The sequence below is a fragment of the Dendrobates tinctorius genome, unplaced genomic scaffold, assembly GCF_039654945.1.
Source record: "Dendrobates tinctorius isolate UK_male_01 unplaced genomic scaffold, ASM3965494v1 ptg000003l, whole genome shotgun sequence".
Lineage (NCBI taxonomy): Eukaryota > Metazoa > Chordata > Amphibia > Anura > Dendrobatidae > Dendrobates > Dendrobates tinctorius.
The window spans coordinates 8,889,081-8,895,039 of NW_027361671.1; positions in this window are offsets into that span (position 1 = coordinate 8,889,081).

Genomic DNA, 5,959 nt, shown 5'->3' on the forward strand with positions numbered 1-5,959 from the left:
TCTCAAGCACCGCCTAATTATCGACGATGCAACAAGGTGGAACTCCACCCTGCACATGGTTCAGAGGCTGTGTGAACAGAGGCAGGCTGTAATGAATTTGTGGGAGGATAAATGGGCAGGCAGTTTGAGGGCAGACATGGAGTTGTCTGGTGTGCAGTGGTCAAAGCTGAAAGACCACTGTAAATTCCTTCAGTGTTTTGAGGAATGCACACGGCTGGAAAGCGCAGAAGACGCCATCATAAGCATGAGCATCCCACTTATGCATCTGCTCATGCAAACTTTGATGCACATTAAGGAGCAGGTATCTGCAGCCGAGGAGGAAGAGGAGGAGGGAAGCCTTGATGACAGTCAGCCATTGTCTGCTCAGGGAACTCTCCTGGATGAGGTGGAGGAAGAAGAGGAAGAGGAGGAGGAGGATAATGGGGATGATTATTTAGGGGAGGAGGATGCTTCTCAGGGGGCAAGAGAAAATGTTGGCGTGGCAAGGTCAGGTATAGGGTTTGTGCGTGACTGGAGGGATGTTGATTTGCCAGAAAGTGCTCCTCCACCCAGCACTCGCAGTGCCTCATTGACACCTGGAACATTGGCCCACATGTGTGATTATGCCTTGCAGATCCTAAAAAGGGACCCCGCATTGCCAAAATGATGAACGATGATGACTACTGGATGGCCAGCATCCTGGATCCACGCTATAAAGGCAAATTCCAAAAGTCATGCCACAGGAGAACCTAGAGCTAATATTTGCTAACAAACAAGCCACCATGGTAAACCGTTTGTTTGAGGCATTCCCAGCACACAGCGGCGGTGATGGTTCTCCCACGAGCCGTAGGGGGCAACATGGAAGAGGCGTTTGTGGTGCACACAGCTGAAGTGGCGTTGGACACGGGTTTCATGACCATGTTGAGGACTGATTTTTCAAATACCGCTCACACGACTGGTAATACTGCATCGATTGAAAGTGACAGGAGAAAGCAGTTGTCAACTATGGTTACAAACTACTTTTCCTCTCATATCGATGCTCTCTCTCACAGGTCATTCCCCTTTGACTATTGGGCATGTAAACTAGACACCTGGCCTGAATTGGCACAATATGCCTTACAGGAGCTCGCTTGCCCTGCTGCTAGTGTGCTATCCGAAAGAGTCTTCAGTGCTGCTGGATCAATCCTGACAGAAAAAAGGACCCATCTGTCGACAAAAATGTTGATGATCTAACCTTCATTAAAATGAACCATGCATGGGTTTCAAAGGATTTTGTCCCACCTTTCCCCTGCTGACACGTAGGTTGCCAGAAAAATGGCATGCTTTTGTCCTCCTCTTCCTCTGATTTTCCTCTTCCTCCATTTTCAGCTGCTGAATGTCCAACATCAACATATGCCATTTTTTTAACCTCCCTAACTGGACTGCCTCCCCCCCAGGGCTGGGGTCACCACCTGGCACACGCACCCGTGCGAGTGCCGTTGCCCTGGACAGGTGAGTGGGCCCACTCTTGGGCGGCGGCACTGGCACAGGGTCCCTCATAGTACAATCAAGTGTCTATGACGGCGGGGGTGCACACCCGCCGTCAGACACACCGGCGTACTATGAGGGGCCCTGTGCCAGTACCGCCGTCCACGAGTCGGCCCCCCCTGCTTGCTCAGGGCACTTGCAATACTTACCTCTCCCTGCTCCACTGCTGTGTAGTCTGGGCTGTTAAATCCTTCACTGGGACTGCCAATGCAAATTTGGTGAACTCATAGATGATGGTTAAGACATAGCTATGCCCTGTCCTACTGGGCTCTATCTTCAGATGATCAATGGCTTCCATTTGTTATGGACGTCGACTCACAATGAGATGCAGTGGTGGTTTATCATCAGCTTTCAGGATTTTCCTACTCACAGACGTGTGACATTCCTGCCCACATTTTTAAATATGTCCTCTCATGCCAATCCAATAGAATCGCCTACGGCCTGTGGCTTCTGTCTTTTGCACTCCAAAGTTACCTGACAGATCATGATAGGCAGTGAAGACAATGTCTACATCTCTCCCTGTCATCACAATTTGATGGAAATGAGTAACGGTGATGGGATCCACGGTACTGCGATACAGCAAACCTTTCTTCACAAAGAACTGTTTTCGCTGTCTCCACAGACAAAGTAATTGAGGGTCAGCATCGCCTCTGAGAATTCTCCCGGGAGTTTTTCCCGTTATTAGTAATTCCAAAATTTCTGCAATCACTCGACTTTCCGTCTGTACTTGTATCCATCTTGTTTCCTCTTGCGGAGAGTCTGGACTGTCTTACTGAGACTGAAATATATATGAAGATTGAAAAATACCCCAACAGTGTATACTGGTGTACACTTTGAATACATTACCCTTTTTCTACTTTTTAGATTCTTGTCTAATCCATACTGAGGCTGTGAGCGTCTTTGTCGGACTCCAGAAATATACACGGAGATTTTTAATGTCTAAGCTATGCTATATATACCTGGTATCCAGTGATACTGTACCCTTTCTCAACTTTCTTCAATCTTGTAGAATCCATACCGGGCCTGAGGCCTTCTGAGTCTGCCTCCTGATATATAGACATAGATTTCTAATGTGTAAACTATGCTATATATACCTGTTATCCGGTGATACTGTACCTTTTCTCAACTTTCTACAATCTTGTCGAATCCATACTGGGCCTGAGACCGTCTGAGTCTGCCTCCTGATATATAGACATAGATTTTTAATGTGCAAACTATGCTACATATATACCTGGTATCCGGTGATACTGTATCCTTTCTACAATCTTGTCGAATCCATACTGGGCGTGAGACCGTCTGAGTCTGCCTCCTGATGTATAGACATAAATATTTAATGTTTAAACTATGCTATATATACCTGGTATCCGATGATACTGTACCCTTTCTCAACTTTCTACAATCTTGTCGAATCCATACTGGGCCTGAGACCGTCTGAGTCTGCCTCCTGATTAGAGATGAGCGGTGTTCGAGTCGACCTGTTTGCCAAATTCAAATTTGAGCTGTTTTGGGCGGTGTTCGAGCTTAAAATTCGGCTGTTCGAGGTTCCGTTCGAGAACGGTTCGTTCACCAAAAACATAACTTTATTTTCACATTAATAATGGTTTTCAATGTTAATAGACAATTTCATGGCATAGTAGCGGTGTCTGGTAGCCAGCGGTGTAGTACACCTGTCAAGGAGCTACACCGTGTGTGTTTCTAATAATTTTTTACCGCATCTTGTCCAGAAAATCCTTTTGGGCCTTGTAGCACTGTCTGCTACTCAGCAGAGGTGCCCACCCTTGATCCTAGCTATGCCGCCTGTTTATGAAAGAACCAGTTTTTGACTGCATTTAGTCCAGTTAATACTTTGGGCCTAGTACCTGTGTCTACTGCTCAGCAGAGGAGCCCACCTGTGAACCTAGCTGTGCTGCCTGTTTATGTAAGCACTGTCTGCTGCTCAGCAGAGTTGCCCACCCGTGAACCAAGCTATGACGCCTGTTTATGTAAGACCTGTATGCTACTCAGCAGAGGAGCCCAGCTGTTAAGCAAGCTACAGGACCTGTGGTTTGGACACTTAATTTTTAAACATTCTTTCTAGAATGCTGGTTAGGCCTAATTCCGGAATTCCGGTTGACCTGCACTTACTGGGAAATCCTCGTTCGCGGGAAAGATTTGGAATCCCAGATTCCCATCACTAACGGGGTTCAGCGGGTTATCCGCACCTGAAAGCGACACACGCTGGTCCTTTCAGTGTTGTGCGCATGCAGCCCCGGACACGTAAGGGCATGACAGACCTGTTATTGCTCGATCTCGTGTGCCAGAGCCTTGCGTGTCCCTCTAGTAAGCTGGACGCGGACCGTGAGGGAATGCCGGAGTCTCATTCGTTAACGTAATTATGCTGACAAATTTCTAGCACAACTAAAAACGGCCATGCACCACCACCCACAGAATCGACAAAGCTTGCAATCTGTCCATCCTTTCCGTGGCTGGCATGGTTGAGGTTGCCCATGTGGAGTCCAATTAAGCCGCAGGCTCCACTCCTGGTGGTGCCCTTCTGGACTTTCCTTTAAGGTTCAGCTTTGCAACCATACTGCCCCCGGAAACCAAACACTTTGTCTTCATGGACGCTGTTCAGAGGGTCGTGGGAATAACGCCGCCCGATCGACAGTTGGCATAATTTATGGTGGGAAGTCCGACGGTATATGATCGTCTTCGATATTAGAATTTTAGATTTTTTTATTTTACATTTTTATTCCAGCCTTACTTGACTTTATAAGGGCATGACATGCCTATATCTGTGTCTCCTCCTCCTCCTTTTACTCCTCCACCTCTTTTCTATATGTAGTTGCCCTTTTCCATATGTTATTGGTGTCTTCTGAGTATTTTGTCTTCTTTGGAACACCTTTTAAGGTGTTTTGTATGTGTTTTCTATGTGTTTGCATGTGTTTGGGTTTGCCTGCCATTGTTTTCAATGGGGTTCGACGGTGTTCGTCGAATGTTCAACAAACATTCGACGAACTTGCCTCCTGTTCGATGAACCGAACCGAACTCGAACACTAGCGGGGTGGCTCAACACTACTCCTGATATATAGACGTAATGTTTAAACTATGATATATATACCTGGTATCTAGTGATACTGTACCCTTTCTGCCAGGAAGTCCTCCTCCACCCACCACTCTAAGTGTATCATTGACACTTGGAACATTGGCCCACATTTGTGATTATTTCTTGCGGCTCTTCTTTTTATATTGTGGTGTGATCCATTCTGAGCGTGTGAGAGTCTGTGGGTTACTCCTGCAATTTATATGTAGATTTAAAAATTACCCCAACACTGTATACAGCTCTATGCTTGTGATACATTACCCATTTACTGCGTTTTATATTCTGGTCTAATCCAAACTGACCAAGTGAGAGTCTGTTTCTGACTGTGGAAATAAATACTGAGATTGACAGTGACCCCTGCACTGTATACAGCGGTACGCTTCAGATCCATTACCGATTTAAGGCTTTTAATATTGTGTTGTAATCCACACTGAGCCTGAGAGCGTCAGTGTCTGCTTCCTGAAATACATATGAAGATTTAGAATGTTCAAACTATACTATATATACCTGCTATCTGATGATACTGTACCCTTTTCCAATTTTTTTTTTCTTCTCTAATCCATACTGAGCCTGTGAGCGTCTCTGTGTGACTTATGAAATATATAGGGAGATTGACAATTATCCTTTGACTGTATAGAGCTGTACGCTTCTGATACAGTACCATATATCTGATGTTATTTTGGGTACATTTTCTCCAAAATTTGGAAGTATGGTGGAAGAGGCCGCGGACATGGGCGTGGGGGGGCCAGCTGGTACTGATGGTGGTGGTGCATCTGCTGGTAGTGGCAAAAGCACAATAGCAGCTAAGGCAGGAGGTGCTGAGCCTGTGCCATGGTCTGGCTCTGTAACACCTGGAAGGCTACCTTTTCTGAGAGTAGGTTAACTGCTTTTAAAGCCGGAGCATCAGGAACAGGTTTTGGCTTACATTGCCGAAACAGACTCCAGCTAATATGCCCTCCTTTTCTGAAGTTTTAAAAAATGCAAGCACTGAGTCGTCAAGTGCTGGCTCCTGGTCAGGAAGAACCCCTTTCTTTGTGTCCTTCACCCCCAACAAAAGTGAATGATGCAGCAGGCCACACTTCACATTAGTCCATTTAGCTCTTTCTCACATACCATGCCTGGGTTATCAAGTCAAATCGTGAATTCCCCAGACCAAGATGAATCTGACATGGAGTTGGGGTGGCCAGCCAGGGCAGTGGGGTTCATCGGTACAGAGCCGGTGTCTCAGAGGGATGTGTCATGGTGGTGGTGACCCGGTCCATGGCCCTGGGCGTCCATGCAAAGGGGTGAATAACGTTTATAGGTGAATGATACGTGACGCCACCTGTGGTTTCTGATCAGATTGACCAGTGCTGTAGTGTCGCTTCTCTG